The 21,673-nt window shown below is 42.2% G+C and overlaps 1 protein-coding gene across 2 annotated transcripts in view; it reads right to left on the bottom strand.

The window, feature by feature from the left end:
- CSNK2A1 (casein kinase 2 alpha 1) overlaps nt 1-19,799 on the bottom strand; it is a 59,435-nt gene extending 39,636 nt beyond the window's left edge. Inside the window, exons 1-2 of one of the 2 annotated variants that reach the window (XM_038571889.1) lie at nt 19,648-19,784; nt 17,139-17,393 (exon numbers count right to left, since the gene is read on the bottom strand). The gene's annotated coding sequence lies outside the window, so the exon portion shown is untranslated. Of the gene's footprint in view, nt 1-17,138; nt 17,394-19,647 lie in introns of both variants that reach the window. The other variant, XM_038571888.1, reaches the window with a different exon arrangement.
- Nucleotides 19,800-21,673: the final 1,874 nt, after the last annotated feature.

Raw genomic sequence — 21,673 nt, 5'->3', positions numbered from 1 at the left:
GAGCACCCAGAAACAGTGTCAATGAGTAGCAATGGCAATAACTAGTGTCCAAATCTTGGTTTCTCAATAATTTTCTCCAAAAAAAGGAAGGATAGCTCCTCGGAAAACTGGCTGATTCTAGAAGGAGGCAGAAAAAATACAAGATAGCATGGCAAATCTGGTAGTCAAAGGAACATGGCAACCAATCAGAAAGAGCATCAATTGCAAAAGCTGGAACAATTTGAGTAATAACGATGAGATTAGATTGTGACCCTAAAGAGTAAAATAAATATCCATAAATTCACAGTATATAATTAAATTTTGAAAATCTTTCCTACGTTAAGAATTCAAACTCACATATATATGCAGAAAAACAGAAAATTACCATTAGACCGGGAACAGTAATTGCTGTAGCCAAGATCTACTGACAAATGTCAAACTTGGTGAGTAAAACTTTTAGGAGAAACAGGATTATCCGCATAGCCTTTACGAATCTCCTCCAATCCTCATAAATTACTTTGGTGGCTTTGACACAGTCCACAAATTATTCGGTATGTCTCCCTTAAGGAGATGGAACTTAACGTTCCTCCCCTTGAAGTTGTGTTGGACTTAGGAAAACCATTCTAATGAGTCAGTATATAATCAGAGAAATAGTAATTCTAGAGTGGAGAAACCTGGCAGACACAACCTTAACATCACTAAAGATGAATTACATTGACATCATATAACCTTGACGCAAGGTGATGAGAAAGACATGCCACTTCTGTGGTATTCTTCTAAAAAATTCATAACCACAATCTAATAATGAGAAAACATCAGTCGAACCTCAGTTGAAGGACATTCTACAATCTCACCAGTCTTCTCCAAAAGTGTCTTGAAAATCAAGGAAAGACTGAAAAACTGTCACAGACTAGAGGAGACTAAGGAGTCATGATGATTAAATGTAATGTGGTATCCTAGATTAGATCTTGGAACAGAAAAGGCACATAACTCGTAAAATAAAGTCCATTTTAGTGTTTATTTTTTAGTTTTTAAAAAAATGTATTTATTGAGAAAAAGTGAGTGAGAGAGAGCACAAGTGGGGAAAGGAACAGAGGGAGAAGGAGAAGCAGACTATCTGCTGAGCAAGGGAGCCCAATGTGGGGCTCGATCCCAGGACTCCATGACCATGCCCAGAGCTGAAAGCAGACACTTTACTGACTGAGCGACCCAGGTGCCCTTATTTCTCAGTTTTAATCAAGTGTCATGGTTATGTGAAATTGGTAAAGAGCATTTGAGGACTCTATGTTTACAACTCTTCTGTAAATCTAAAATTATTTCAAAATTAAAAGTAAATACTGACAATACTTGGTGCTAGAAAGGATGTGGAACAATTGAATACCCTCATACATGCTGATGGGAATGCAAAATGGTACAGCTGTTCTGGAAAACAATTTGGCAGTTTCTTATAAAGTTAAAATTACATTTTTCACATGACCCAGCAATCCCACTCAGATATTTACCCTAGATAGCCCATACATGTACATTTACAACAGCTGTATTCATAATCACCAGGGAATGTTAACTAAATGGATAAACTGCACTCCATCCATACAAAGGACTACTATTCAGCAATAAAAAGGAACTAACCATTGATCCAACTTTAGTGAATCTCAAAAGCAACATGCTGTGTAAAAGGCAGTTTCAAAATATTATATAGTTTGATTCCATTTATATAACATTTCTGAAAGATAAAACTATAGTAACTGAGACCAGAATAGTAGTTACCAGAGAATAGGGGTGGGAGGCTGGATGTGACTACTGAGGGTACCTAAGGGAGGGGTACAATTTCTGTGTCTTGGTTGTTATGGTGATTACCTGAATCTGTGTTTGCGTGTGTTAAAATCCACTGAACTGTACAGACAAAAAGGAACCAATTTTCCTTAATTTTAAAAACAATAAATTTTAAGGGAGAACATATCATATGCTATCCTAAAGCACAGGATAATTAAACATAGGATAACGCAATCAACTTTATGCCAGTAAATTTGACATTCTTAGAGGAAAGACTTGGCAAAACTAACAAGAAGAAACGAAAACCCTGAGTAGCCCCATAACCAGTTCAATCAGTACTGTAACTGGACATCAGTTTACAATCTCTGTTCCATTAAACGTCTTTCTACTGTACAGCTTAACATTTTTATTTTTTAATGATGTTTCCTTTTTTAAGATTTTATTTATTTATTTATTTATTTATTTATTTATTTATTTATTTATGAGAGAGAGAGAGAGAGAGAGAGAGAGAGAGAGAGGCAGAGACACAGGAGGAGGGAGAAGCAGGCTCCATGCCGGGAACCTGACGTGGGACTCGATCCCGGGACTCCAGGATCGCACCCCGGGCCAAAGGCAGGCACTAAACCGCTGAGCCACCCAGGGATCCCCAGCTTAACATTTTTAAAGAGTTACAAACTTTTAAAACATTAACCATGGGGCAGCCCAGGTGGCTCAGCGGTTTAGCGCCTGCCTCCAGCCCAGGGCATGATCCTGGGGTCCCTGGATCGAGTCCTACACATCAGGCTCCTGGCATGGAGCCTACTTCTCCCTCTGCCTGTGTCTTTGCCTCTCTCTCTCTGTGTCTCTCATAAATAAATAAAATCTTTAAAAAAATAAAAAATAAAAAAATAAAATAAAGCATTAACCAAATGAGTACTGAACTTGCTTTTTCCTTCTTTTCTGTGATCTTAATTTTATGACCTCCAATAATAATGCTTGCTAGGGGAAACTCTATTTACCCTTCAAGAATCAGCAACGTTCTACATCCACAATGAAGCCTTTCTATACCTCTCCAAAATGAGCCAGGTGCTAATCTATAGGACCAAAGCACCTCCACATACTCATTATATTACTGTTTTATTTATGCAATTGTCTCTCCTTAAATAGATTATAAACTCAAGGACCTAAACCACAGTTTATTTCTCTTGGTATATGCCCCGTATTTATCACAGTGCCTACCTTGGTGATGTGTTCCATAACTGTTTTACAGACTGAATATTAAGGCAGTAATATATAGTATTTTGGCAAAAATCAACCTTGCTTGCACATGGACATGCTCATGCTCAAAACTGAGAAAAGCAGTTTGGCTGTATGATGGATATTTTTGATCTACAGCTAATTTTAAAGATGCTCTTTGGGGATCCCTGGGTGGTTCAGTGGTTTGGCACCTGCCTTTGGCCCAGGGCGTGATCCTGGAGTCCCGGGATCGAGTCCCGTGTTGGGCTCCCAACATGGAGCCTGCTTCTCCCTCTGCCTGTGTCTCTGCCTCTCTCTCTCTCTCTCATGAATAAATAAATCTTAAAAAAACAAAAAACAAAAAACGATGCTCTTTGGTCTTCTATGTAAATCATATGTATCACCAACACCAAAAATAGTCATACTATTATTTCCCAATGATATGAAACCAGTCAATATGTGTGAATGATGTTTCTTTGGAGCCACAAGATTTTTTTTTGTAAAATTTTACTTATTTGAGAGCAAGATAGAGAGACAGAGAATGGGGGTGCAGAGTCAGAAGCAGACTCCCCATTGAGCAGGGAGCCCAATACAGGGCTCCATCCCCACGACTGAAGATCATGACCTGAGTTGAAGGCACTTAACCAACTGGGCCACCCAGGTGCTCCTGGAGCCACAAGCTTTCATGGGTCCATGTGACCTACCCATGTGATCAGCACAGTGCCTGACAATCCAAAGTAGAGCCACATAAAGTTATTACTGAAAGACATGAACCTTGGATTTATAAGGCATCATGAGCTTATAGAAAGAATGGGAACGCTGGAACCACCGAGACTAAATATGACCTTGGCTCTGTCATTTAACTTATCTGATTATAGTGAGGAAATTGCAGAATATAAGGATTAATACCCTCTCCTACTCTTTCCTTTATGGTCATGGAGATTACACAGAAGACAACCATACTTCCTGCAGGTGACCAATAAGCAATAAACAACAGGGTGGGTTGTCCTAAACTTGCCAACAATAGAAAACAAGATGGAACCCAGGGCAGCAAACACTGGCTGGCTTTCAACTCTAAAGATATGTGAATGCCTATCTATGGAGGGTCAATCATTGCTTCTTAGGATTTATATTCATCACTTTCAAACCTAAGAAGTTCAAGACGTAGGTAATACTACCTTCCTCATTTTACAGAAGGCAAATTAGAGTAATCTCTATAAGGTCACAGAGAGGTGGTGATTTATTATCTAGATTCACAGCCAACTCATTTTGTTCTATAGCAAATAATGTTCCCACTTGGCTTGCACTAATTTTTTTTTTAATTTTAAAAACTGATATAAAATCCACATGACATAAAACTCACCGTTTTAAAGTGCTCAACTCAGTGGTTTTTAGTATATTCACAATGGGCAACCGCCACCACTATCTTATTCCAGAATATTTCTATCACATCAAAAAGAAACCCAGTACTCCATAGCAGTCATTCTTAACACCACCCAACCCAATCTATCTCTATGGATTTGTCTATCCTAGACATTTCATATAAATGGAATCAAACACACAATGTGACCTTGTCTGGCTTTTCATATAGTATGTCTTCAAGGTTCAGACATGTTGTAGTTTCTGTCACAGTCGTTCATTCCTTTGTATGTCTAAATCCACTGTTTGCATATACTACATTTTGTTCATTCATCAGTTTATAAGACATTTGGGCTGTTTCCTTTCATATATAAATTTTTCACACAGTGTTTTTAAAAAGTGAATAGCGGGGATCCCTGGGTGGCTCAGCGGTTTATCGCCTGCCTTTGGCCCAGGGCGCGATCCTGGAGTCCCGGGATCGAGTCCCACGTCGGGCTCCCGGCATGGAGCCTGCTTCTCCCTCTGCCTGTGTCTCTGCCTCTCTCTCTCTCTCCATGTCTATCATAAATAAATAAATCTTAAAAAAAAAAAAAAGTGAATAGCTATAAGGTGCTGAGTTGCACTGTCAGTTCAGCAGCCAACTCTTGGTTTCAGCTCAGGTTACAATCTCAGGGTAGTGAGATCAAACCCATGTTGGGCTCCCTGCTCAGCAAAGTCTGCTCGTCCCTCTCCCTCTGCCTTTTCCCCAACTCACATGTGCACGTGCACTCTTGCTTTAAAATAAATAAATCTTTAAAAAGAAGTGTAATGCTTCTTACAGCTCTATCATGTTAAAAATTTTCATTATAAATATTTAAGTTGACTTAGCTGCCAACACTAAAAACAAAAAAATTAACTTTCTATTTCTCAAAAGAAGAAGAAATGGTCAGTAGCTCTGTCAGATAAAATAATTCTATATTCCTGCACTGATAAAAATCACTTGGATCAGCTAACTGTTATCCAACAATGGGCTCTAAAACTTATCCAATGGAGATGCCACAGGTAAACTTGGACAACTCTATTCTTTTACTTGTCTGACTCCTATAGGTTATTTGGGTTAGCAAAGCCTGCTCTGTACTAAATACATACACAAGACTAGAAAATTAATTCTACATATTTTACAAAGGTAACTGGTGGGAAATATGGGCAAAGAAAATATCCAGCATTATACATGCAGTGGCAAGCACATTTACATTCTCAACTTAAAGGCTTAGAATTCTGGTGGCTCAGTTGGTTAAATGTCTGCCTTCGGCTCAGGTCAGGATTTCAGTGGTTGAGCATCTGCCTTTGGCTCAGGTTGTGATGCTGGGGTCCAGAGATGGAGTCCCATATCCAGCTCCCTGCAGGGAGCTTGCTTCTCCCTCTGCCTATGTCTCTGCCTCTCTCTCGCTGTCTCTCATGAATAAAATCTTAAAAAACAGAACAATGCAGAATCAAATATGGATTTACAGAAAAAATTCTAATGGTTAAGACCCTTCCTCTGCACTCCAACAGCACTCTTTGTTTACTCCTTCCATCTAGCATAGTCACTGTACTGTCACGTACACATCTTTCTAGCTAAACAAAAAACTCCAAGGGCAGAGAATAGTGTCTCTGTATCCTTAGGAGTCTGTCACAGAAGCTGCATATGGTCCAGAAATGTTTGTCTAAAGAATAATACTGTGACAAATGATAAAGGGGGGATGCCTGGGTGGCTCAGCAGTTGAATGTCTGCCTTTGGCTCAGGGTGTGATCCTGGAGTCCCAGGATCGAGTCCCACATCAGGTTCCCTGCATGGAGCCAGCCTGCTTCTCCCTCTGCCTGTGTCTCTGCCTCTCTGTGTCTCTCATGAATGATAAAATCTTAAAAAAAAAAAAATTAATGAAAAGGGGAACTATTATTTGGGCTACATAAATTATGGCAGTGAAAATGGGGTTCATTCATAAATGAGATCAGAGGTCCATGAAACTCCCTGAAAGTATATACAAAATGGCAAATGCAGGTACATTTTTTGAAGAAAATGTCTGTAGCTTCAGTTACAGAACCAGAGCAATCTGTAAATCCCAGTTGAATTAAAAATCACTGAGTTTAGGGATCCCTGGGTGGCGCAGCGGTTTAGCGCCTGCCTTTGGCCCAGGGCGCGATCCTGGAGACCCAGGATCGAATCCCACATCAGGCTCCCGGTGCATGGAGCCTGCTTCTCCCTCTGCCTGTGTCTCTGCCTCTCTCTCTCTCTGTGACTATCATAAAAAAATAAAAATTAAAAAAAATAAAAATTAAAAAAAAAAATCACTGAGTTTAAAAAAAAATCACTGAGTTAGACAAACAGTAATGTCCATTTTTAACATGTAAAATATCCATTTTAAAAGGTTAACTTGATATTTTACATAAATATTAAACAATTAAATTTCTCTAATTATATCTCATTCTTTCCTGAAGGAAGAGAGGACAATGTATCCCAGGCTTCAATTTATGTTTTAGCATGAGAGGGAAGCTCCACAAATGATTAACAAAATGTCAAGCTTCAGAAAAGACCTAGTGGCATCCGGAGTCACTCAGGTGAAGACAAGTTCTAAGCAAGTGTAATTTAGTTTTTGTCTCACTATATTAAAAAAATAAGAACCTGAACTTCACAAGTGTCTAAACTTGAGTAGTTTATAGCCCTATTTTTTCAAGATTTATTGAGAGAGAGAAAATGCATGCATGCCTGAGGAGAGGGATGGGGAAGGAGGAAATAGAATCTGGCACACTCCACGCTGAGCACAGCACCCAATGTAGGGCTCCATCTCACAACCCTGAGATCATGACCTAAGCTGAAATCAAGAGCTGGACACTTCACTGAGCCACCCATGCACCCTAGAGTCTTACTTTTTCAAGTATCTCTCTCTGTCTTTTAAAGGATTTTATTTTCCAACAATCTCCATATCCAACATGGGACTTAAACTTACAACCCTCAGTTAAGTCTTATGCTCTACCAACTAAGCCTGTCAGGTGCCCCTAAAGTATATATCTTGAATTATATGTGGAAAAAGAATTACTTGAGGGTCTGAGAGATACTTTAAAACAGTCTCTTCTAAACTTAAAGCCAAGATTATTTTAAGATTCGTGGCCTTTTGTATCTTAAAACTGTTAAAAAAAAAAAAAAAGTTACCAAACTTTCTAAATCAGTGCTTACTACCTTTTTAAAAGTCAAAGCACCAAGAGAAATTAGTATTTGTAAGGCACATTGGGATGAGCGACAAAGATTTTTGGACCTAAGGTCTTGGCTTGGATGCCCTGTAGCCTGAATGAATGGCCAGAGGGTTGAGGGGATCAGTAACTCAGCACATCTGTATCTCTCACTGAAAGTTTCATTGGCTGAAAAATCCTAGTTTAAATAACAGCGGAAATTGCTAAAATGCAGATTGAAAAACCTATTTCATAACTCCCCTTGTTTCAAGAGATATGCATATAATTCATCTTTTGCAGCTTTCTAGTCCAGATATACCATTAATGAACAACGATTTCTTTTGAGAGACCATCTATTTGGACAGAGGTCATTGGCACAAAAACAAACACAAACTAAACCTTCCAACCCTAACTTGGAAGAATAAACCAAAAGAAAACAGGTTAATGGTAAACATGAATGTAACATTAAATGAAGTTCTTTCCCCTTCCACTTTATGATTCTACTTTCTTGTCTCAAGGTCATGGACAACAGACTCTCTCACCTATCAAATTAATGCCATATAAGTAGTGGAGTTTTATTTTTTAAATTGGGGAAAAATATACAGGTCAAAAGGTTAACAACTAGCTCCTTGACCCCTTTAACCAACCCCAACCTTCAAATCCCAAGACTCCAAGTACACATGAATAAGCAAGAAAACTACCTATTCTTTTCTTTTCTTTTAGACTTTATTCATTCATTCATGACAGACACACACACACAGAGAGAGAGAGAGGGGGGCAGAGACACAGGCAGAGGGTTCGAAGCAGGCTCCATGCAGGGAGCCCGACGTGGGACTTGATCCCGGGTCTCCAGGATCATACCCCAGGCTGAAGGCGGCACCAAACCGCTAGGCCATCGGGGCTGCCCCGAAAACTATTCAAAGCCAAAAGTGTACATTTCTTCTAGTCCTGTTAAGGGTCCAAATTTGGAATATAGATATTCACAATAATATGTGATTAACTCACAAAGCTATTGCTTACGTAAATCTACAGGATATTTAAGACATTAAAACCCTAACACATTACTGGGCCTCCTGTCTTTACTTCCATTTACAAAATTTACAACATTCTTGTTTTAAAAGGCGATACACTTAAGCTTTTCCATAAAACAAACCAGCCAGTATGAAATAACAAAAAACACTAGCATTTGGGCTCTCTGTGTGAATATCATTTTTCTACCTTTAAGCCAGAAAAGGAATCAAAGTGTCAATGGTACATAAATAACAGCAACACTGGGAGGTCTTCCAATGAAGGAAAGCATTATAAGAAAACCCAAGCAGTATGACTTGAATTAACATAGCTCTACCTCAACCACCTGACAGAAGTTTGAAGTCCAGTATTGTCTCCAATAATACAGAATATAATAAATCATGGGCAAATAAGTCTTCACATATCATTTAGTCACGTAACACAATCAAAATAAAGTCACGACCTGAAACTTGTATTCCACTGACCATGACCCTCTAAAATCTAAAGACAAAATTTCATTTGAGATCTAAAGTATAATCCAGCATTTATGTATGTAATAACTACTGCTTTCCATTTGAATGCCTCTTATAAGCCAGGCATGGAAGAAGACGTAAACTCCCATTTTAGAAATAAATGCAGGGGCACCTGGGTGGCTGAGTCCATCAAGTGTCGGACTCTTGATTTCCACTCAGGTCATGAGATCGAGCCCTGCATCCAGCTGCTGGAGATTCTCTTTCCTCCCTCTGCACAATCACCGCCCCCACACCCACACACGCAAGCGTGCGCTCTCTCTAATAAATAAATCCAAAGGAGGAGGAATAATAAACAGTTCACAAGTGCCTGGGTGACTCAGTTGGGTTAAGCGCCTGAGCCCTATATTGGGCTCCACACTCAGTGTGGAGCCTGCTTTACATTCTCCCTCTCTTGCTGCCCCCCCCCCACCCGCAGGGCACACACATGTGCACACTAAAAAGAAAGACAGACAAACAGGTTCAGAGGTTAAATGACCTGCCAAAGATCAAAGAACTACTAAAAGATACAGGCTAGATTTGAATTATAGATTGTTTAGGATTCAAAGCCTAAATAGGTTATTTTCAGTAATTCACTATTCCCCTAATTCTATTAACAGTCTACCATAAATATTACAATGAAATGGACTGATTTAAATCTGGAGGCAAAATGGAGGACGGGGAATGTGAGTTTCAACAATCAGGAGTCTTCATTAGTTTTTTTCTTTTTTCCTTTTTTTAAGATTATATTTATTTATTCATGAGACACAAAGGAGAGAGGCAGAGACAGAAGCAGGTTCCCCGTGGGGAGTCTGATGTGGGACTCAATCCCAGAACCCGAGGATCACAACCTGAGCCGAAGGCGCCCACTCGCTCAACCACTGAGCCATTCAGGCAGGCGTCCTTCTTCATTATTTTCTTATCTGAATGGGCAGGTCACCAGACCACAATGGTATAAAAATTGGGTTTTAAAAGACGGAATACTGGGGCAACTGGGTAGCTCAGTTGGTTAAGCATCTGCCTTCAGCTCAGGTCATCATCTCAGGGTCCTGGGATTGAGCCCTGTGTTGGGCTCTTTGCTCAGCAGAGTCTGTTTCTTCCTCTGTGTCCCCTCACCCCTACTCATGCTCTCTCATAAATAAATCAACAAACAAACAAGAACAACTCCAAAGCAGATGGTTATTTGTATTCAGTCTATATAGTCATAAATACATAGCATGTTAATCACTTTAAAATACTAATAAAGATAGGTTCATGCTCTACCTACAGAGTGACTAAAAATGCACAGCAAACAAGAAAGTTAGTGGATGACCTGAGAGAATAGGACATAGAATTACTGTTATTTTTTAAAAAGATTTTATTTACTTATTTGAAAGAGAGAGTGAGCACAAGCAATGGGAAAGGCAGTGGGAGAAGCAGGCTCTCTGCTTGAGCCGGGAGCACTATGTGGGGCTTGATCCCAGGACCCCAGGATCATGATCTGAGCCAAAGGCAAACACTTAACTGAATTAGACACCCAGGTGCCCCCATATAAATGTTAATACAGGAAAAAGTTCTCCAAATATATTCCTAATACCCAAGTACAAATAAACTATGATCAAAGAACCACTGGCAATAAGACCTCTGATCCAGGTCCACAAGGCTCTAGGGTGAGCAAACTTTGAACCTTCCCTGAGTCTGAGATGAGAAGATTCACTTCTCTATCTAGAAGAGAACCCTAGATTCACCAAGACTAGATAACCACTCTGGCAATATACAGCGTACTTGAGCAACTGAGGCAATCTACACGGGGTGTAACTTACTTACATACCAACCCACCCCTAGGCAGCACCAATTTAGGACCTCACCCAGCAGGACACACCGGAAACCGGAAGTACCGGTCAAAAGCCCTCATTAATACGGGATCCCTGGGTGGCGCAGCGGTTTAGCGCCTGCCTTTGGCCCAGGGCGCGATCCTGGAGACCCAGGATCGAATCCCACGTCGGGCTCCTGCTGCATGGAGCCTGCTTCTCCCTCTGCCTGTGTCTCTGCCTCTCTCTCTCTCTGTGACTATCATAAGTAAATAAAAAAAAAAAAAAAAAAAAAGAATTAAAAAAAAAAAAAAAAAAAAGCCCTCATTAATAAATAAGAACTCCTGGCAGAAAATGAAAACAGAGTAGAGTAGCAGCACAGCAATGAACACAATGTCTCCACTGACAGCAAGGAGAAAGAACTCATATTAGTCAGGTACCCAGCATTTTATAAAATAAGTCCTTTCATCTTCACAGTAACCCTGAGAAAACATCAGCTGGTGCTTTAGTTATTAATCCTCACAAGAGGGGCAGACCTGGTGGCGCAGCGGTTTAGCGCTGCCTGCAGCCCAGGGCTTGATCCTGGAGACCCTGGATCGAGTCCCACGTCAGGCTCTCTGTATGATGCCTGCTTCTCCCTCTGCCTGTGTCTCCGCCTCTCTCTCTCTGTCTCTATGAATAAATAAATAAAATCTTAAAAAAAAGAGAATCCTCACAAGAACACTCTGAGGCAAATACTACCAATATCCCCGTTTTACAGATGAAGAAACTGAAGGTTAAGAAATTGTCCATGGTAGTTGCTATCCCAATTGGAGATGGCAAAACCCAGGTTTGAAAGAGGTTAAGTAACCTCCAAATTTGATCACCTCACCCCAAAGTTGGAGTTCTTCCCAACTATCCTGTTGCCTCCCCTCACCTTTGGCAATCTCAGTTAAAGAATTCCATTAATAATGAGAAATTCTCAATCTCTCAACCCAGATTTCTGTAGCTGTTTCAGAAACTATTCCTAAGATCCAAAGCCAATAGGAGTTTTCATAAGAAAACATCTCAGAAAGCTACTAAATTGGGGATCCCTGGGTGGCTCAGTGGTTTAGCACCTGCCACCGGCCCAGGATGTGATCCTGGGGTCCCAGGATGGGATGGAGTCCCACGTGGGGCTTCTGTGTGGAGCTTGCTTCTCTCCCTCTGCCTGTGTCTCTGCCTCTCTCTCTGCCTCTCATGAATAAATAAAATCTTAAAAAAAAAAGCTACTAAATTATGAAATGATATATACATTATTACAAAATGTCTTTCAATTATAAGCTTGGCTACAGGGACAGTCTAGAGATCCCTAGCACAGCACCTACCAGACTTAGGATCCAGTAACATCTTTTGACTGGTTGTAAATTCAGTAACCTAAAATGGCTATTTTGTACCTTCTGATACCACATGATTCAATTTTTTAGGAAAATAATATACCCATTCATTTTTAACAGGGTTGCTTTCTTAAAATTTATAGAACATTAATGAGATAGCTAAATTGAGAAATGCCCATTAGTGCATTAGTCATAACTTCAGAAAAATTACAAGTGTTCACTTTTCCAAGCAGATTAAAACATTTCAGCTAAGAAAAACCTGTCAGAAAAATCCACAAGACCAGAAAGTATAAAAAGAAAAACGTGGCCCAAATAAAGGAAGTTAAGATATGACACATATAAATTATAAAAGATTATTCTAAGTGTACCCTGGTATTGAACCCTAAAATCCTCACTTCATATAACCCAGTATTTTCTATGCAAGAAAACACTATCACTGCTAATGTAAAAAAAGCTTGCCCACCATAGCAACTGTTGCTACGTAGGCTTCTCTTATCTAAGGCTGAAAGACACTGGATTTGCAGAAACCAACGAAATGCCACTCCTAGCAGGATACTGTGAATTTTCACCTTAAACTTTTTTTTTTAAATTTTTTATTTATTTATGATAGTCAGAGAGAGAGAGAGAGAGAGAGGCAGAGACATAGGTAGAGGGAGAAGCAGGCTCCATGCACCGGGAGCCCGACGTGGGATTCGATCCTGGGCCTCCAGGATCGTGCCCTGGGCCAAAGGCAGGCGCTAAACCACTGCGCCACCCAGGGATCCCCTCACCTTAAACTTTTAAGTGTGTCTGGTGAACAAGTAGGTCTGCTGAAATCTACCCCAGAATGTACCAAATATTTAAGAAAAATTACCAATTATCTGTAACCCAAGGTAAATATACCTTTGTTATAATGACAGCAGTTTCTTTTCCTTAACGCTGAAGGAATTTGTTTGAAAAGCTAGCTGGCCCAGATTTCTATTAAGAAACTAAATGATATACCACTTTTGAAATTATCTTAGGAGATGAAAGACATTTAGGTGTACAAATACACTAATACTCATGGGAAACAAACGTGGCCCAGGTCATCCAATGAATTGTGATAGACCAAGGATCAACCTTTCTCATTTCTTTTTAAAAGATTTCATCTTTTGGTATGCCTGGGTGGCTCAGGTTGGGCGGCTGCCTTTAGCTCTGATGGGGGCCTGCTTCTCCTTCTGCCTGTGTCTCTGCCTCTCTCTCTGTCTCTCATGAATAAATAAATCAATCTTTTTTTTTTAAATAAATCAATCTTTAAAAAAAAAAGATTTCATTTTTATTTATTTTATTTATTTATTTTTTTTAAAGATTTCATTTTTAAGTAATCCCTACACCTAACGTGGGGCTCAAACTCACAACCCCAAGATCAAGAGTTGCATGCTCCACTGACTGAGCAAGCCAGATGCCCCAACCAGTTTCTCATTTTTTTAAAAAAATTTTTATTTATTTATGGTAGTCACACAGAGAGAGAGAGAGAGAGAGGCAGAGACATAGGCAGAGGGAGAAGCAGGCTCCATGCACCAGGAGCCCGATGTGGGATTCGATTCCGGGTCTCCAGGATCGCACCCTGGGCCAAAGGCAGGTGCTAAACCGCTGCGCCACCCAGGGATCCCAGTTTCTCATTTTAAATCAAATATCACAAACATTTTTATTACCTTAAAGTGTGAGAAGACCTTACCTTACTACACCTAATCCAATGCCAAGTCATATCAGTTGTCGGTTTCTAAACTTATACAAATTGACTGTATTATGTAGAAGTCGTCATACAGTTGCCAAAACAATTATCATAAACTTTTAACAGTTAACCTCTATCTCTGGGCCACTTTATACAGTAGGTAACATGCTAAGTGTCTTATATCCACTATTGCAATTTTGTGAATGCCTCCATGAGGAAAGTGAGGCACAGACAGAAAATCTGTCCAAGGTAAAATATAGAAAAAGGGCAAGGCAGGGGTGCACATGGAATATATTTCAAAAGCCATAATCTTCACTGTCTGGACCAGGATTCTAGGCCAGCTCTAAGGCTGATATTTGGTTGAGCCACTTAACCTTCATGTGGCCCAATTTCCTTTATTCTAACCCCTAAAGTCAAACACAGAATCTCAGAAGTCCTTCATACCCTGAACAGTTCTAATTTTGTAATCATTTTTCTATTCAGGTAACTAACTCAAAAAGGATTAGACTCCTTTCCTCCAACCTCTAAAGCCCTCACCAAAATTGAGAGTCCACATTGTATGACTAATAGGATACTGCTGCAGAACAAAAACCACCTTTCTTAAAAGCCAGAACTCCATTCTGCAATTATAATTCCCAAAACTGACTTGTAACCTCAAATGATTAACAACAGGGAGAAAAGACCTTACAACAACTCTAGGTTGAGGTAGGAGGTGGTAAAAGTACAGATTTCACCTGTATATAGGTGGTTATCAATTCACAAAAAATTCACATTTCCATCTCCTCTAAAAAGTTGGAATAAGTCTTTTAAGAGGCTGTCATATAAACTCATTGCTTTATTTAATCAATAAAAATTAATGAAGAAATGTCATTTATCCAGGACATTACCGGCATGGAAAAATCGCCAATTTATAGAAATCCTACCAAAATGGCTCAGGGCTCTAGAATCTACATTTTACCAAGCTAGTCATCTAGCCAATTCAAATTGCATTTAAGGACAGTAACAGGATAGTTAAATACCAAGGAAAAAAGACAGGTTCCACTCAACACAATCATTCTGTGAAGTCTCATAGGACCAAATCACTTTGCAAAATAATCCTTGCTACTTTTGTGCTCTAGAAAATCCCCCCCCCCCCCAAATTCTCACCCCCTCTATTAGTTTTCTATTGTTGCTGTAACAAATTACCAGTTTCTACAGGCCAGAAATTAGGTGGCCTTGGCTAGGTCTTCTGCTTAGGGTCCTGCAAGATAAAAAAAAAAAAAAAAAATCAAAGTGTCCACCTTGTTCTGTTCCTTGTTGGAAACTCCAATGGAAATCTATTTCCAAGCTCATGTAGATTGTTGGCCGAGTTTAGTTTCTTCTGGTTGTATGACTGATACCCTTATTTCCTTGTTGGCTATCAACCAGGGCTGCCCGTATGCCTTCCATGAGGTCCCTTCCAGTAACAGCAGGTTGAGTCCCTCTCATGTTTCAAATCTCTGACTTGTTCTGCCCATCTCTCTGACTCTAGCTGAAAAAAGTTCTCTACTGTTATGTCAGATTGGACCCACTAAAAAAATCCAGGATAACCTTCCTATCATAAGATACTTAAACCAAGGGAAACCTGGGTGGCTCAGTCAGTTAAGCATCTGCCTTCTACTCGGGTCATGATCCCAGAGTTCCAGGATCGAGCCCCACATGGGGTTCCTTGCTCAGCGAGAGCCCCTCACCCCTCTCATACTCTCAAATAAATAAATAAAATCTTTAAAAAAAGATACTTAAACCATAATTACATTTGCAAAGTCCCTTTTGTCACATAATGTTAACGTATTCATATTCCAGGGATTAAGGTATAGACATCTTGGGGGAGGGGGGCGGGGCAGAGTATCTACCTCAGCCAACTCCAACATCCAGAGATTCACATCTCTCCCAAATGCAAAATCCATTATAGCATCAATTCAAAATCCAAAAATCTCACATAAAGCTCATCAATTAAAAAGTCCCAAACCGGGATCCCTGGGTGGCTCAGCAGTTTGGCACCTGCCTTCAGCCCAGGGTGTGATCCTGGAGTCCCAGGATCAAGTCTCACATTGGGCTCCGTGCATGGAGCCTGCTTCTCCCTCTGCGTCTCTGCCTCTCTGTGTGTGTCTCTCATTAATAAATAAATAAAATCTTAAAAAAAAAAAAAAAAAGTCCCAAACCTCATCATTTAAATCAGGTCATAGATGAAGCTCTGGGGAATAATACATAAGTACAACCCATGGGGCACAATTCCTGAAAACAAAGTTATCTGCTCCCAAAATACAAGAGTAGGACAGGAACAGGACAATAGTTATAGACATTCCAGTTCCAATAAGAAAAATGGAAGAAAAACCAGATCTATTGGTCCAAAGCAGTTTCAAAATCTGGGCAAACTCCAATCCTTTTCAAAGTCAGCAGAAAATTCTCTGTAGCTTTCAGCTCCATTTCTCTAGGCTCTTGGTTCCACCCTGAATCACCCACTTTTTTTAATGAAAAGTAGTATACTCAACACTTGAGTTTTACCAGCCCATTTTCTGCCTAGAATTTGGGGGTCTTAATAGTCCTCTTTAACTTTCCACTGCATCTTTCAATCCAAGCTGGCATTGTTACACTTTCCCCCTCCTCCCCCCCTTTTTTAAAGCTTTTATTTACGAGAGAGAGGGAGAGAGAGAGAGAGAGAGGCAGAGACATAGGTAGAGGGAGAAGCAGGCTCCATGCAAGGAGCCTGACGTGGGACTAGATCCTGGGATCTCCAGGATCACACCCTGGGCTGAAGGTGGTGCTAAACCACTGACCCACCTGGACTGCCCACATTGTTTCTGACAGTACAAAACCCTAAAGGACTTCATACTTTACATAAATTGCACAGGGGTTCGTTCAATCCATTAGTCAAACAAATATGCCAGGCTACACCTTCAACACTTTGCTTGGAAATCTCCTTTGCTGGATAGCCAGATTCATCAGTTTTCTTTTCCACATAACCATAGGATACAATTCTAAACTTATTTGCCACTATGTAACAATGATCCTCTTTCCTCCAGTTTCCAATGCCTACTTTGTTTCCACTTGAGCCCTAAATAGCAGTCAACATCCATATTTCTACAATCTGTTTTCTATCATACTCAAAATTTTTCTGGCCTTCAACTACTTTCACATTTTTAGGTAACAGTACCCCACTCCTGGTACCAAAAATTTATAGTGGTCTACTGCTGCAGTTAACAAATTACCACAAACAGGAGTGGCTTAAAACAATAGAAATTTATTATCTCACAGTTTCTGTAGGTCACAAGTTAGGTAGGCGTGGCTAGGTCTTCTGCTTAGGGTCTCACAAGGCCAAAATCAAAGTATATTCTTGCTGGAAACTGGGGAAGAATCCACTTCCAAGTTCATTCAGGTTGTTGGTCAAATTCAGTTTCTTGTGGTTGTAGGACTGAGGTCTCCATTTCCTTGCTGGTTGTCAGCTGGGGCTGGTCTTTGTTACTAGAGGCTGCCCGTATTCCTTCTCATGCTTTCCATGTGGCCCCCGCTAGCAACAGTAAATGGAGTCCCTCTCATGATTGGAATCTCAGATTTCACCCTTCTGCTCTCTTGACTCCCAGGTGGAGAAAGTTTTCTCCTGTTAAGGCCTCACATGATTAGACTGGGCCTGCCCATGAAATGCAGAATAATCCTCCTATTTTAAGATTCTTAACCCTACTTAGATCTGCAAAGTTCCTTTTACCATGTCACATATTTACAGATTCCGGGAATTAGAGTATGGACATCTTTTTTGGGAGGGGTGGCATTCTATACAAACCCAAACCCTAACACTATGAAGGGCTTTAAACTCAGTTCCTGAAAAAAATTTCTCTTTCCTCCAAGAGTATGTGAAGTAAAGGTGTCTGTTCAGGGTAAAATCAAAGACTCATCCTGTAACAGTGGCTAGGCAACAAGAGACTAAAAATACACTATAGAAAAAATGCCACTTGTTTCATCCCCAAACAACAAGGCAATAAACCCATTTCGCAGAAATAACTCAATGTTCCCCTTAAATGTGTGCTTCTCTTCTCTATTTTATTCCATATTAAGATAACATAACTGTGCGTGTTTGTTTAAAAAAAAAAAAAAAAAAGGAAAGAAAGTTGCCCCAGGGTAACCTAACTTTGTAATCAGTTGATAAATCAAGCTAAGCAAACTTCAGATCTTTTCATTCTTTCTTAAAGTCATGCGCCCTCCCCCAGTGGCACATGAAAGCTGGGTATTTCAAAGTCACAGAAGGATAAACCTGCTCAGATAAAACAGCAGGTAGTTGTTTTTTTGTTTTTTTTTTTTTTAAGGACAAGGAAGAAGATCGAGTTATTGGTCCTGGTCTTTCAGTCAAAGGTTCACCAAGCCAATTAATTCAACTGACTTACAACAAAACAAAAAACTGCAACAAGTACTACAAAGAAAGTGTTCTGAAGTCTTGCTTGTTAGATTCTTGACCAAAAAATTTTACCTAGAACAGAGGACGCCCAAGTATACCAGCTAGTCCCCTTCATCTATCAAACACTACCTGTCAGGAACTGTGGTAAGCAAATTATTAACTGTGTGACACAAATTATCTTATTTCCTGCTCACCATAAATGTACGATTTAGGAAATTTTGCCCCCACTTTACAGATAGGAAAACCAAGGCTTACAGAGATTAGGGCACACAGCTAAGTAGTAATGGCACTGATATTTGAGAACCCAGGCACTCTTGTTTGTTTTTTTGTTTTTTTTGTTTTACCTCTAGCCTGTATCGTCACTCCCTAAATGTAACGCAGTCTTCCAACTCCCAGAAAAATCTTCCCTTTCCAGTTTTCATGTCCTCTCCCCATGCCCCCATTCTCATTGAACTCAGCAGTGGAAAGGTAATCAAGTGTTTCCAAATTAATTTACCACCTTCTTTTCCGAACTCTTCCTTTCCTAGGATAGCAATAGTCAAGAAGCGACTTCTTCCGACCCTGACTTTGCTTTCCAAAAACAAACTACTGAAGCTCCACCCATCACCTGCCTAGACTAGGAACGTTCCAACGCTGCAAAATAACAAACAACAACAAAAACAAAAAAAACACCCAAAACAAAATAAAAGTACTCTTCCAAAAAGGTCACAAACTTAACACGTATACCGCTGGGCCAAGCTTTCATTCTGCATACTTCTCTTCCACCCAGGCTCCCAACTAACCCGTAACTCCAACTCCACCCATTCTGCCCCACTTCGTGGTCCCCTCCCCCTTTCTCCTCAGCGACCTCGCCCGGGGTTCCCCCCCCCTTGCGCCCCAGTCTGCAGGTGGGAAGCCCAGCCTGGCCCAAAGGGACCCCTAGAAGGCCCCCCTCCAGCGCTCGGCTCCGCGGAGGGTTCACTCCACCCTACCCAGCAGGCACCACTCCCCTAGGCACCCTCCCCCAGCATCCCCTTATGGCCCCACCCCTCAGGCTCCCTTCCCCCTCCCGCGACCCCCTCCTCCAAGTTGCCCCCTAGTCCCCGCCCCAGTCCAGTCCTCTCCCCCCGCAGTAAGCGGGACTCCCGAAAGCCAGTTCCCACCCTCACATCAGCCTCTGCCCCCCGAGCCTCGCTCCCCGTCCTGAAGGGTGGCCCCAGGCCTTCCCGATGGGCTGCAGGGGCCTCGGCTGGTGTGTGTTGGGGGGGGGGGGGCAGGGGAAGGCGACGGGCCGCTCGGGAGTCTGCTGGGAGCGCGAGGGGAGACCGCGCCCCGTTGTCCCATCCTGGGCCCATATCCACACCCCAACGACCTCGCCTAGCGGCTCCCACCGTACCTGTGGTGGAAGCGGCAGCGGCGGCGGCCGCGCTCCCCTCTCCTCACACAGACAATATGGCGGCGGCGGAGGAGGAGACACACGGCTCGGCCGCCAGCCGCAGGGACCAGAGCGAGGCTGCAGCCGCCGCTGCCGGAAGCGGAAACCCCCTTCCTTCCAGGAGGCGGGGCGGGACCGCTTCCGACTCCGCCCCCAGCAGAATCCGGCTGAGCGCGGCCATGCTGGGATGTGCTACTGTATGCATGCAGGTGCGGTCCCGGACGGGGGTCAGAATGGAAGAAATTCTCAGTGGAAAGCAACACAAGGAGATTTGCAATGGTTAAACGCATTTTCTTTCGGTGCCTATTAAGAACTGACGAGGCAGAGAGGACGAACCTCCCATAGGCGTACAATTGGTTTGCCCCAAGCTAAGATGGCGGTCTCTATGTTTCCCGCACTTACCCGCTGACGAGTCCCACCCGTCGACGAGCCCGGCCGGCCGCCTTAAAGCATGCGCAACCCGCCGGGGTTGTAAAGCGAAGCATTTTGGGAGTTGTAGTCTCTTGCTCGGACCCCTCGTCTAGGGTTAGGGTTCCAGCAGCACATTTGCTCGGCGCAAACTTTGAGTTCGCGAGAAGCGAACGAAAGTTGAACCCTCGGGGTGGTGTGACGCCGGAGTCGAGGAAGTGATCCAAGCCCTGTAGAGACCGAGACCCAATTCCTGCCTCCTCCGGGAGTCCTATTTAGAACTAACCATCTAGAATAGAGTGTTTTTTTCCTTCTGTCTGCCCCCACTCCCACCCCCCTCGCCTGGCCCAGACAACCTCCCCAAAGCAACCACAGGGCACTCTCTATCTTGCAGACCCGGTCATGGCGTCCTCATGGATGAAAATCTTCCAGGGCTCTCCTTTGTGCACCAAAGATAGCCTAAGTTCTTCTCTTGACATCCAAATCTTACATAAATTGGACAGCTCACTTGCCACCCTCCACCCCCCATCCCTGTTCCTAGCCTCCTATTTTGCCCCTCCCCTTTCATATTTCTGATGCTTCTACCCAGTAAAACTGCCAGCTATTCCTGGAGCTTATCTATGTTGCCTCCTCCCCTTGCGCTGGTGGTTACTCCTGATACTCTCACCCCCTGAACTGGCTAACTTCCGTATGTCTGCTGAATTAATTCAGAGGTCTTTTCTTCTGGGGCTCTTCCCTCCCTTGAGCCTCCCCAGACGTAGGTACCATCAATTCAGCAGCCTGTCTGGTCCCTAGCCTGCCTCCTCCATCAGACTGTGAGCCCCCAGTGGACAGGGCTGAGTCTGACGATCACTGTCCTCTCCGCAGGCCCTGCTGAAAACTGGTGTGTTGCTGAGAGGAATTCAAGTGTTAGCCTCACCTCCAGTGGGGCAGAGGTGTGAGGACTGCAACAAGGGTGAGGAGGCTGGGTTATTTCGGTACCAGCTATGATCCCTGAGGTGCCTCAGAATAGCTGCCTGGCCCAGGAATGGGCCTTCCCACCCGCTTCAGTCCTCCTTTCACAGTTTGTCAGCTTACTGGCACCTCTGCTCCCAAAGAGACAATCTCCCCCCCTGTAGGATGGAGGTGCCCACAGCTGCAGCCATACAGCAATGGCCTCAAGGAGGTGGCTGTGACCTTTTTTGGGCTTCATCTGCCAGACAGGTCTGCAGCATTTGACCCCAGTGGGCTGGGAATCTATAGTAATGACTTTCTGGGTGCTTCAAGGTGAGTCAATCCTCTTCTCTGGGTCTGTTTCCCCACCTGTGGACTGAGGAAGTTAGACAAGATGATCCCAAGGTTTTCATGAAGGAAATGACTGACCTTCCACTTAACTCTTGGATCCTGTTTATTTATTTATTTATTTATTTATTTATTTATTTATTTATTTATTTATTTATGATAGTCACACAGAGAGAGAGAGAGAGGCAGAGACACAGGCAGAGAGAGAAGCAGGCTCCATGCACCGGGAGCCCGAAGTGGGATTCGATCCCGGGTCTCCAGGATCGCGCCCTGGGCCAAAGGCAGGCGCCAAACCACT

This window comes from Canis lupus, chromosome 24 (assembly GCF_011100685.1).
Source record: "Canis lupus familiaris isolate Mischka breed German Shepherd chromosome 24, alternate assembly UU_Cfam_GSD_1.0, whole genome shotgun sequence".
In the NCBI taxonomy this organism is placed as follows: domain Eukaryota; kingdom Metazoa; phylum Chordata; class Mammalia; order Carnivora; family Canidae; genus Canis; species Canis lupus.
Note: the sequence above shows the minus strand (reverse complement) of the source record. Positions and strands in the feature narration are given on the sequence as shown.